This window comes from Acinonyx jubatus, chromosome B2 (genome assembly GCF_027475565.1).
Source record: "Acinonyx jubatus isolate Ajub_Pintada_27869175 chromosome B2, VMU_Ajub_asm_v1.0, whole genome shotgun sequence".
Taxonomy (NCBI): domain Eukaryota; kingdom Metazoa; phylum Chordata; class Mammalia; order Carnivora; family Felidae; genus Acinonyx; species Acinonyx jubatus.
This window is the reverse complement of record NC_069385.1, coordinates 79239726-79253159: the sequence shown is the minus strand read 5'-3', so window position 1 is coordinate 79253159 and position 13434 is coordinate 79239726.

Below are 13434 nucleotides of genomic sequence, written 5' to 3'. Positions count from 1 at the left end.
ATTCAGTCTTTAATAATAGCTGAGCCAGTTACTAGCTGTGTAACCTCAGATTAGTCACTCAACCACTCAGAACCTTGGTCTCTTCATCTGTAAAATATGAATCATTTTGCCGCTTTTGCTGATTTTCTGGGAGGATTATTTGTAAAGAATATGGCATGAGCATGGCCCCCAAAATACCGGCTATCAGCAAGTCCATGATGTTAAGCAAGGCTGGGCTCTGGATTTTTTATAACTTCACCATCCATGGAAGAGAACAGGTATGTGCAGTCGATTACAAGTTCCGTTCTCCCAGGTGCAGCCTATGGTTCCTGCCAGCATTCCCCACGATTGTTTTGTTGCCCTAACCCCACTTTATCTAGGAACTTCCAGATTATCAAGGATCTGATAATAAGTGAGTGAAAAAAATGTAACTGGTTTCAACAATAAGGATAGTTCTGCAACCTACTCTCTGTTTCAGTGCTGCTCAAGCACAAGCTGGGAATATCTAAGTAATCCAAACCACTGAATAATACAAAAATAATTTTGATTTGACTTTGAAATGAAGCTTGGGATGTTGCGGCAACAAACGTCCTCTCTAATTAAGTTCTACCTAGGATAAAATCAATTCCCATTTCCTGAGCTCACATCGGCTGAAAGCAGAAAGAGGAGCTCAGAAACCCGCTTGGTTCCAGAGAAGCCCAACTTGCTCAGTGTTCAATATTTGTTGCAGAACTCCTCTAGCAATCCACAAAACCCATAAAACCAAAAATCGCCTACTCATCAAGCTGGGAATGTGAGTGGATTCTATGAATTCAGTAGACATGAGCCAGTTCCACTCTCATGCATCTGTGTCCTTCCCAGCCATCTAAGGGCCTGGGGGCTGCCCACGAGGACATCCGACTGCTGACCCTACTGTCAGTGGCTTTGTCCAGGGGACCTCAGGCTGAGGAAAGACAGTCTTACTGAAACTTTTATTGCCTGAGTCTTTTTTTTTATTTTTAATTTTTTTTAAGGTTTATTTATTTATTTGAGAGAGAAAGAGAGAAAGAGTGTGAGTAGGGGAGGTGCAGAGAGAGAGAGGGAGGCACAGAATCTGAAGCAGTCTCTAGGCTCATAGCTGTCAGTACAGAGCCTGATGCAGGGCTCGAACTCACCAAATGTGAGATCATGACATGAGCCAAAGTCGGATGCCTAACCAACTGAGACACCCAGGCACCCCTATTACCTGAGTCTTATTGGGACTTTCATGACCTGAGGGGCAGGTGTGGAGATCCCTCTGGGGGACTCTGTGAACCCCAAAGACAAACAGCACTCTGTTTAGACCACAGCTAATAAAAAATCAACCAGCCTGTCTTTTTCAGAATCAGAAATGAAAATAATCTGCAACCTAGGGAATGAAAGGGTGATATTCACTTAAGTGAGTGAAATAAACTAATTTTTGAACATTTTTTTCCAGTTTATAGTATACCATATTATAATCTATGGTTTCTGGAGACATTTTGGGAAAATAGTGTAGAGAAAGGGTTCTATTCTTTCTCAACACCTGATAACATTTGTACTTAGAGATAAGGCTCTCTGTAAATGTTGGAAACAGTAGATGAAATTTGGATCTCCTACCTGTCAGATAATTCACTGTTCAGAGGTAATAATAGATAGGACACTTCTCCGTCTTTTGTGTTTTGCAAAAAAAAAAAAAAAGTCACATTCATCTGGAGCCAGTGAAATAGGCACCAAAAAGACTGCTTTTCTGCTTTTTGTTCTGCCTTTAGAAAGACACAGATATGAGGGCGGGCAGTTTATTTAACCACCCTAACCTGCAGTTTTCAGCCGCAATATTGAGAAGGTGCTTACCAAATCCACAAGAGCTATTCACAAGACAAGGTATTGATACTCCATCTCTGACGGTTCCATCTTTGGTCTTCGTGGTTGTGTTGCCCATGCATTTGCATTTTTACCCATGTCTAGGCAATGCTGGGTGAACAGTGGGTACTGGGCAAACAAATGATGATGAAGAAACTGCACATTGATAATAATGTCCCTGGACACATGTGAAGTGTCTTATGGTTCACAAGGCAGCCCAAATATTTAATATGATTTGATACTTTCAGCAACTCTATGAAGTAGGTATTGTTATGCCCCTCTTGTAGATAAGGAAATCCAGAGAACTAAAAGAGGTGGTCAAGGTGAAGGTGTCCAGCTCATTACCTGTCAAATGGCAGAAGCTCCATCCAAGTCTGGGTTGTTTCCAGGTTGACACAGAGCAGATTTTAGCCCCTGTCTTCACACTCTAAGTCCTGACTCTTTCCTTGATGACAAAGCAAGATTTTTAAATAAGAAAGTGAAAATATATCAGGGCTCCTTGGTGGCTCAGTCGGTTAAGTGCCTGACTTTGGCTCAGGTCATGATCTCACTGTTTGCGAATTTGAGCCCCATGTTGGGCTCTGTGCTAACAACTCAGAGTCCGGAGCCTGCTTCAGATTCTCTGTCTAACTCACTCTCTGTTCCTCCCCTGGTCGCATTCTATCTCTCTCTCTCTCTCTCTCTCTCTCTCTCTCTCTCTCTCTCAAAAATAAATAAACATTAAAAAAATTTTTTTTTTAAAAATTGGAAGTGTATCATTTTCCTCATTTTGCCTTCTAACAGAAGCCACGTAATGTGTCTGGTTCCTCTAACTCTCTCACTAAGGTTAATGATAGGAAACACTAAAATGAAGAATATTTGTATTCAGGATCTTTAGACCTCCTTCTCAGTTCACTTATTGCCTTTTGCCCAGTCTTCACACTTCCCTGTTCTCTTGTGCTGCTTCAGCGTCCTTTATTGCTCTCAGAGACATGTTGCTGTGGTTGTTCCAAGTGGGGACAGTAGAGCCACATGGCCTGGGTGATGGCACTGACACTTACTCGCTATGTGACCACGGCAAGCTCCTCAACTGAGACTTCTCACTTTCAAGTGTGGATAGCACTCACTTCATAATGTGACTGCAATTAAGTAAGAGTTCCCATAAGGAACCTAGCACAGTGCGTGCCCTGTAAGTCTTAGATGCTACTGTGGTCACTCAGGAAAGCCATCTCATCAACTCTTCCTGAGTAAAGTGTGGTGTACTTTTTTGGGGAGTGTGGAGGGGGGTCCTAAGCTCTTTTACCTCTTTGTTCAATGCTGTGGTCCTCAAACTTTGGGACTAACCAGAATCACCTGAGAAGCTGTCCATCTTCTTATGCATCAGTAAGCCTGGGTAAGGCCAGGGCCACTGTCCCCAAACAGGCCTAAGAGGACCAGTGTTTAAAAACCACTAGTATAAAAGGCTCTAGAGGCAGAAACCATAGTTAGTTTCTAGTCACATGACTTGGGACCTGTCACTTAACTCTCCACACCACATCCAAAAACTAGGAATAGAAATCTGTCATGGGGTTATTGAAAGAAAAAAATAAAAAGTTTATAAATGTATCACAGTGGGATCTACTCAGTTGAGTGGTATATATGAAAGGCAACTTGGCGAAGTTCTAATCAATCCTCTTTGCTTTGAAAAATGAAAAACAGACTTATGAGGCTAAATTAATAGGTGCTCAAAAAACACTCATTGAAAGTTGACCCAGACCTTAAACTTTAGAGCTGGGACTTGAACTTGTGTTCCCTGTGAATCACACTCAGGACTTCAACAAAATTCCAGGCTCTCACACTTCACTATAGAGCTCACTCTCATATGTCACATTATTAGTGTGCAAACCTCTTGCAATCTTTAGAAGGAATCATGATTAACACACACGCAGCACTAGATTGGTCATGGTGAAATTTTATGCATCAGGAGGGAAACACTATATAATTGTCCTATGATTTGGGAGAAGGGAGTGCTGTATTAACTTCTCTTCCTCTTCCTTTTCTTTTTGGCTCTTCCTTCTCCCTCGCATCCTTTGTCAGATACACGGTGTCAACCATGTTCAGCCAAAGGAGAGGCTGACTCTGAAGGCTCCAGAGAGCTCCCCCCACCCCTCACTGTGAAATTTTGAGCTAGATACTGTGTTACTCCAGAAACCTGGCACCTGTCATTGCACTATCATGAATAATTTCTTGAATTGAAGAAACAGGATAACTGCCTTGTCAGCACAACCTGAAGTTGCTGGCTGTTGGCATGAGTAATTCTTCCTAAAAAATACATTTTTTTTCTGCTCATTTCCACCCTTAAAGTTTCAAAGAAAAGTTGTAACTATTTTACACATCTTGAATTTTAGAGCCAGAATGAAGGGATATAAAGAGAAGAGTTTTCAATCTTTTCTGACCATGATCCATAGTAAGAAATATATTTACATATGACCCAGTACACACACACACACACACACACACACACACACACATTCTATCTAATATATATTCTATTTCATATTATTGTTTGTTATTTGTTCTATTTGATAGTTTGATGTTTGACTCACTAAATTAGTTTCTTGAGCCATTAGTAAGTTTTGAATTGAAGTTTTAAAAACATTTCCATAGAGGGGAGCCTGGGTGGCTCAGCTGGTTGGGCATCCAACTCTTGATTTCGGCTCAGCTCATGATCTCGCAGTTTGTGGGGTCAAGCCCTGCATCAGGCTCTGCACTGACAGTGTGGAACCTGCTTGAGATTCTCTCTCTTCCTCTCTCTGCCCCTCCCCTGCTCATGCTCTCTCTCTCTCTCTCTCTCTCTCTCTCAACAAAATAAATAAACTAAAAAAAATACTGACATAGAAATTATAGTTCTACTTTTCCATGTTACATCAGAAAATGCAAAAAACCAGAAAGATGAAGTGACTTTTCCAAGGTCATGTAGCAAATACTTATATAGAACAGCAAATTCCAAGGCAAGGAGGACTGAAATAGGATATAGTTGAGGTAGGCAGAGATGGGGGAGTGAAGGTAGTGAGGTCAGTAACTCCAAAACACGAAGCTCTCTGTGTGCTAATACACATACGCATGCTCACATGTACAAACTACAAGCTATGGAAGCCAGAGAACGATTCCAAATAGGCAGCTAACCAACAAAGTGTGTTTTCTTCATAAAGGATATAATGGGAGTGGAGAACAGGGGAGAAGCAATCTCTCCTTTTCTCAATGCCATATTTACTCTCCTCCTTTGCAGCAACATCTTCCAACTCTTGCACACATTCCCATCTGATGCAAGCATCTCATCCTTGGATTTCCTGTCTTCCCAGGATATCCCTAATTCCAACCTTGCTGATCTAAAAGCCTATCTGAATGATGCCTCTAACATCAGGATTCACAGGTCTATGCTTCCTTGTCTCTGATGACCTCCATCCTACCTTCATCACTTGAAACAAGGCTACGCCTTAGACCATGCATACTTAAAGATGGCAAGTGCTGGAGACTATTTTCTGGTCTTATTCTGTGGACCTGCCCATAGTCATTCCCCTCTCTACCCACCAACTCCCAATTCCAGCAAGTATATGTTAAATGCTACTATGTGCTAGAGAATGTATGAAGAGTGGAAGATACCCAGTTGTTTACAACATAGTCCTTGTGCTCAAGAAGATCTTGCCAAGGTGTCAAATAGACAAATAAGAATTCAATCCAGACTGATTTGTGCTACGTGTTGGTGGTGGCACTAATAGCAGTAGTAACAGTAGTATCTTTTTGGTGCTTTCTATAACCAGACACCATTCTAATTACTTTGCAGGGATGAACTCAGCCCTCTTGACAAGTAAAGATAATTTAGCTGATAGATGTTGGATCCAGGATTCACAGCCAGACATTCCGGCTCCAGAAGCCTTGCCAATAACCACCCCATACCATCAAGGATAAAGACAGACACATGCTGCTATGAAAGTCCGTTAGGGGGTGCCTAATAGAGAGTATTCGGGAGAAGGTTACTCCCGGCATGAGTCTTGGGAGGTAATTCAGATTTAGCCAATTGGAGATGGTGGGTTGATTCAGGTAGAAAAGAGCTGAGTTGGCAAAAAATGGTAAAGAACATTATGGGTATGATTATAAAGAAAAATGGTAAAGAACATCATGGGTATGATAAAATGATTGAGCCTGGTTGGAATCTAGAATGCATATTTAAGGATGGCAAGAGATAAGGTGGGGAAGATAGGAATTTGTTCATCTTTTTCCCTGGACACAATACTCAGGGCTCAAAAATGTTGTAAAATGCCATGGCCTCTTGAAACCCTTCTTTATCCCTTACAGCCAGAGATTCCTTTTTTTAAACCCAAATAGCATTTTGTTTGCTATTATTCTGACAGCATTTGCATTGGGCCTCATACTGCAACCACCCTTGTCTTACCCTCTGCTGCAGCTTAGGCATCCCTCCCTCAAGAACAAAGCTTTGTACATAGCTGATACACATTTATTCACTTACCAGACTAGTTCCAGGAAGGATTCAGGAGTGCTTATGAGTACATATTTGGCACATTGTGTAGAAAAGGCTCTGATTTAAACAGACTAACCCTGAATCAGGTCTTTTGGTGGAAACAAAGTATGCATTTTGTGGGTCATGGAGGTCAGTGGCCCCAGGAGAGGAAAAGGGTAGTTTTATGAAGCACTGGGACTATAACCCAGGAGAGACAGCAGCCAGTACACAGGGAGGGCTGAAAGCCACTTTCTGATTTGGTGGGACTCTGGGAGTAGAAACAAAAAGAACCATAGATGTCATAGACTCTGTGTCTAGAGTTGTTTCTTGTCTAGCAAGAAAGCACGATGCAGGATTAAAATGCAAGAGATGGCTAATGTCCGGGAGAGGATAAGAGTCCCGATTAAGGGTCCTTGCTCCATTTTCATTAGGATCAGAAGGCTTACAAGCATGGTGATGAACGTGTACAAAGGGACAATGATATGAACATTAACTCATGGACATGAGGGAAAGGAGGTCTTGAAGATATCTGGGGTTAGGGGTTTGGGTTAATACAAAACAAAACTCTGGCACCAGGAGGCCAGGTAGAAGGTTGTTTATAGCAGACATGAGGCACCACCTCTGTTTACCTAAACTGATCTTGGGGACCAGAAAGACAGAGCAAGTAACCTCAGGGTCAACAAAGGCACCTTTCATTTGTTAATCAGCTCAGCTCTGGACAACTTCAAGCCAGCAGTCTATAGCCCTATTTACCTGTTTACCTAATTTGGTCCTTCCTTCCTGTGAAAGCAGCTTTCTGCTATAGTACTAAATTGGGGGGCATTTTCACCCTGAATACCTAATCTTGCTTACCTCATATACCTTTGTATTGGGGACTTTGCCCCCCGCCCCTCTATTCTGGGGGCCTTTGCCAGCACCTCTATCCTAGGGGCCTTTACCTCCCTTCTGTATCCTTATTTGCCTAATCTTGTTTACCCGACTGAACTTGGGTGTGAGCATCCTATGGCTTTGTAATTCTTTACGCCTTGTTAACCCACTGGTGCAAGCTCAGGGAATTCCTAAGCTTATTCCCCACACACAGAAGTGGCCCAAAATGGCCTGAGAGGTTATTCCTTGGGAGAGGATTCTGCTCCAAGTAAGCCACTCCTGGGTCCCCTCTCAGGGCTCAGCCCATAGGCTGTTTCCATGAAGGACTGATGTAGGCATTTCCAGAGGCAGCTCTGAGGAGTCCTTATTAACATCTGCGGTAGACAGGGCCTCAGCACCAACACTCTGACGCTCTTGCATTGGTTAGGGTCATTTCTCTGCTCCAGAGCCCATGAGGCCCCATGGTTGCTTTAAGTTTGGAAGCCCACTGCAGGGATCACATGCTGCAGGAGTGAAAGCCAGGGGCTCAAAAGGAGTTTGGGTTTCAGCCAGTCAGCAGGCTACACCTTGACTGTACTCCCTGGCTGATGTGGATGGAAAAATAGCAGTTAGAGTCAGAATGAATAGACCCTTATTACCAAGTGACCTCTGTGAGACCACTTCTTTGCAGGTAACTTCACAGCCTGGTGCACTTTATGGATTCAAAAAAGTGCAGGCTTTAGAGTGAGACCCATATGCAAATGTGGCTCTGTCACTTACTAGACAAATCCCTTCACCTCTCTGAGACTTGGCATCCTTGTCTGTGAAAGGGGAGGAGTAGCTCCTTCAAAGAGTTGCTGTGACGATGGAGCATGATCGTGCCTGTAGAGTGCCTAATGCCGAACCTGATATTTATTTAACCCTCCACGGTTATGGTTATTTATCTTTCAGGAGCTGTTAGCTCCTCCTATGTATATGAGTTGTAGCACACATTTAACTGTACCAATCTAAATGTCACATGATTTTTGTGTTTATATTTTTATTAATATTTTGTATTTCTCCTTTAAAAATCTGCTTTAAACCACCCCTGATTTCTTCGGGGTTTTAGCTTGTAAGAATGTCGGCTGAAATCACCTTCTTTTGTCCTGCTGGGGAGGCAGAAGGTCCTGGAGCAGCTGTGAAGGATGTTTCTTAGCATAATGACACAGCATGTCTCACATCAGATGGCCATCAGGTGACCGGTGGAATATCCACAAGGAGAAGCAGGAGCTCATTTGCATTAGGATCCTGCACCCAGCCTTTCTCCTGAAAGCCCAGGTGAGCTGGCTGCTGAAGGGGGCAACCATGGGAAAACCTGGGGGAAGCAGAAAACTCCAGCATGGTGAAGAGCTGTAGGCAGAAGTAACAAGAACTAACATTTACACGGATTCTTGGCTGTGTGGTAGTTCTGTGCTAGGCTCTTCATACACATTTTTCCCATTTCATTCTCATAGTGACTATGTATGAGATGGCTTATTATCCTGTTAAGAGGATAGAGAGAGAAGATACATCTCAGCCATGCTAAGTGACGTACCTGAGGTAACACAGGTGCTTTGTATGCCTGTCTTCCTGATTTCAGAGCACATTCTCTTCCTGGGAAAAACCACATAGCCTCAAGGAGGCTAGTCCTGAATCTGCTCCAACCACCATGTTCAGAGGCCAGACGTCATCTTTCTATGGTTACATGAGGGGGGTGGACTGATGACCTCCATGGTCCTTTCCACCTCTCTCATGCTGTTCCTGTCACTTTGAGAAGCTCTGCTCAGTACAAATGCATGGAGTACCTATTTACTAAGTGCCAGATATTTTCTCTTACTCTATTTAGTTCACTTTTTAATTTTCAGCCAACTTTCTTTTTACGATTTTATTTTTAAGTAATTTCTATACCCAACGTGGGGCTCAAGCTTATAACCCTGAGATCAAGAGTGGTATGCTCTACTGACTGAGCCAGCCAGGCAACCCTCAGCCAACTTTTGATTATGAAAAATACCAAAAACCTTGATTCAACAGTTACCAAAATGTTACCATATTTGATTCTTCCATGTCTTTCTCTGTATCTATCTTTATACCATCTATCTGAATTTTTGAAATTAAGTAGTGGTCATCTTGAGATTTCACCCCTAAATATTTAGCCTTGCATCTCCTAAGAATAAGGACATTTTCTTGCATAACCACAAACCACGATCATACTTAAGAAAATTAACAATAGTTCCCTATTTATACCTTAGATTAACAGCCAGTCCAGATTAAAATTTCCTTACCTCCGAAAGCTTTTATAGTTTTTGGGTTTTTTTTTTTTTTTGGAACCAAGATCTAATCAAGTTTCACTCATTGTATTTGGTTAAGCAAAGCAAACAAAAACAGTCCCTTAAACTTTGGTATGTTTGTTTTATTTCATAACATTGATTTTAAGATGAGTCCAGACCAAAGTTTGGTGGAATAACCCATATTCTGGACTTGTCTGATTGTTTTCCTTGTGGTGTTATGTAACCCTCCTCCCCCATTTTTCCTGTAAACTAGAAGTTGGGTCTAAAGCCTGGATTGGAATTTGGCTAAACATTTTTAACCCAAATACTTCATAGGTGATTTGTATTTCATATCACTTGAATCAGGAGACACAGAATGCCAGGTCGTCCAACAATAGTGATACCAAAAACTGTCACTTGGCTAAAGTGACAGTCCACAGGTCCTTCCATTGCAAAGGTATGGGAATGCCTTGAAAATCTGTTTGACAAGCCATGGATATTATGTTCCACAACATCCTTGTACTTAAGGCATAAGCATCATTGATAGTTATTTAATTGTATATATTATTTAATTGATGGTTGCCACATGGTGATTTTCTAAATTATCATTTATGTTTCATTTATTTATAGGCATACCTTTGTAAACAAGAGCTTTTCTTTACCTATTAGAATGAATTATCATTCCTCTAAAAAGGCCGGGTGAGTGCCTCTTTTTTTTATTGCTGACTTTCAGAGTAAGGAATTGCTGCAAGTTGCTGTCAATGGTGGCAGATTAGTTTTTCCCTCTTCTTTGAGCAGTTCTGCGGACTTGCGACTTTTTATTTATTCAACCTTATAATCAGTTGCTGTCATTTTGGGTGCTCAAATTGCCTCAAACTTGGACAGAGGGAGCTCTTTCAAGCTAGCTGGCTCCTGTGTCCTTTGAGATGTCCCCATCATTCTTTGAGCACTGCCCTGCACTATGGCACAAGAAAATGTTCTGGGCTCATCTTGTACTTTCCACGCTCCAGACCAAGAATCAGCCATTTCTCTAAGGAGCCCTGGAATCTTTTATTGGAGGAGAGCATTTAAAAACCAAGATTTCTCTACTTGGTGGGCTCATTGCCATTGGAGTGTCTTTGCTTCTAAACTGTTTCAATGGCTAAAGCTAAGAAATGTATTTATTTAAATATATCTATTTAATTCACATTGGTACTCCAATTCAAATTTAATATTACACGTTTTTTCTTAATTTTTTTGATTTTATATTTGTACCTCTTTTCTCTTATATAGAAAATTTCAGTTACTAATAACCTAACATATTTACTTATTTGCCATAGTCTATAATCTATATATAAAGTAGATTTAAAGTAGAAACACCAGAAAATTACTTGGTGAATTTTAGACATTTTTTGGAGGGGAATTTCTTTTCTGTCCTTAGAGTATATTCAATTACAGATAAACAGCAAGATGTGTTCCAAAGTCACCTGAAAGAATTTCCTGTGTATGTCACTCATATGATATATAATTAATTTGTTTCAGTTTGATTTCAAATTTGGTTTGCTTTTATTTTTCTTTATAATTAAATTTTATTTTGGGGGTTCCTCAGTCTGTTAAGCATCTGACTCTTGATCTCAGCTCAGGTCTTGATTTCAGGGTTGTGAATTCAAGCCCCATGCTGGGCTCCCCGCTGGCTATGAAGCCTACTTTAAAAAAAAAAAAAAAAAATATATATATATATATATATATGTTGTATGTAAGCCAATTTGACAATAAATTATATTAAAAATATTATATATTGTATAAATTATATATATTTAAACAGGTAAAACATGTTTGAGCACTTATATGGCTCAAATTAAAATTATATAAAACATAGAGAAATCACCTATATTCATCCATATCCCTTTTACCTTGCCCCTTTCCTCCACACTGCCTGGCCTCTTTCGGTAACCAGTTATTTTATTTCTGTTAGTCTGATATTTTATGTCTGGGTGTGTAATTTCCTCTCCCTTCTTATATAAAAGAAAGTAAATTATATTCACTGATCTGTGCTTTGTTTTTTCCTCCCTCACAATATTAACATGTATCCCAGAGAATCCATAGAAGTATGTAATGTCTTCCTCATTCTTTTTATATTACTGCATGCTTTGTTCAGCAGTCCTATGCTGTTGTTGTTGCTATTTAGTCCAAAAACAAGCAGCTTAGTGTGTATTATCTTACTTGTGGCCCTTTTTGCCTTTGTTTATACCCTTCCAGTCCTCATAGGCATTTGAAGTTTTGACCTCTGCGAAGCCTTTCCAGCTGGGTGGAGGCAGGGAAGGCCAGGTACAGCAGATTCCCAGAAGATTCATCACCTCCATCCACTTGCTTTGCTGGAGATGAGGGTAAATAGGGACTATTTTCCCACAGATCCTGCCGCAGGCACCCTGGGCTTCATCCTGTTTAGATGGAGAGCTGGGGAGTGATGAATGAGGAAAAGGAGTGGCTTTAGCACAGTTTGGTTTTAACTTTCTCTTCTCTAGAAGGCACAAATGCCTCTAGGATCATCTCCCTCTTGTGCTAATTTAAAGGCAATTAAAAAGCAAAGAAACACAGGATTTTACTAACATTCAGAAGTCATATCATTCAGTTGAAGAAGCATTGTATTGCACAATGAAGCTGGAGCTCCCATTTTCAAAAATGAATGTCTCTGAAATCTCAGAACAGCCTCAAGTAGACAGCTTTATGCTGACTTTTCCCCCTGCTCATCTCCAAAGCTCATACCACATACATTTGCTAGTTTTCCTTTTCTACTCTGTATTATACTCATCAATCTCACAGGAATCAGGGTCTGCCTTTTTTTTTCTTTTTCTTTTCCTTCTTTCTTTCTTTTTTTTTTTTTGGAATGAGAAACAAACACTTTTCCTTGCTGGGTAATTCTTTTGCAAATATATTCCTTGCAAGTTCACCTCTTAAGTTATTTGTCCTATTTCTGCCCTACTCTTTTAGAAAAAAAGGTGGGTAAACCAATTTGGTTAAATTAAAAAGGTTTTGCCTTTTCCTAAAATGATTTCCTTCTGGCCTGTATGAGTATGATATGACAAAAGGAAACCAATGCAATGAGGTGTGTTTATCTTTGAATACACCCATGCTAAGTGCATGACTATCCGCTGGCCTGTGAGTTACTTATGCTTCAGCACATGCAGAATAAATTAACTTAGCTCCGAATATATCACCTATTAGTCTTTGGAGGATAACTGTCTCATAGGACTCACAAGAGTCCTGTGTGACGGCCAGCATTCTTTTTAGGCTTGAAGTCACAAGCAGGGTGAAGCAGTGATTATTTCCTGGTCTGAAAGGAAGGGGAGGGGATCAGGAGAGAGAAAAGGAACATGTATGGGAAGAAGAGACGGAAGAGTAAACGTGAGAAAAAGGGAGGAAAGGGAGGGAAGAGAATGGAAGAAAGGGAGAAGAATGAGGGGATATTGCAGGGGAAGAATAGAAAGGGCCCAAATTATATCTTGTGGGGCACCTGGCTGGCTGAGTCGGAGGACTATGTGACTCTTGATCTCAGTGTTGTGAGTTCGGGCTCCACGTTGGGTATAGAGATTACTTAAAAAAACAATAAGATCTTAACAAACATAGGCTTGTGGAAAGAACTCTCCTCTGAGGGTTGAAAGTCATGTTTTCTAGTTCTATATCTTCTGCACACGGTGCCAGAGAATTTGAGGAATTTGGTTGAAAATCAAGCACCTTGGAAAATACAGTGCCTCATTTTGTTAGTAACCAATACTTATGAGTGCTTACCATGTTCTGGGCACTTATTTAAAAGCACTAGAATGTATTATACTAAGCGAAATGAGTCCATCTGAGAAAGACAAATGTCATACGATTTCACTCATATGTGGAATTTAGCATATGGGAAGGTGGGGAAGAGAAGAAAGGGAGACTCTTAATGACAGAGTAGAGAACAAACTGAGGGTTGATGGAGGGAGGTGGGTGAGATATGGGCTAGATGGGTGATGG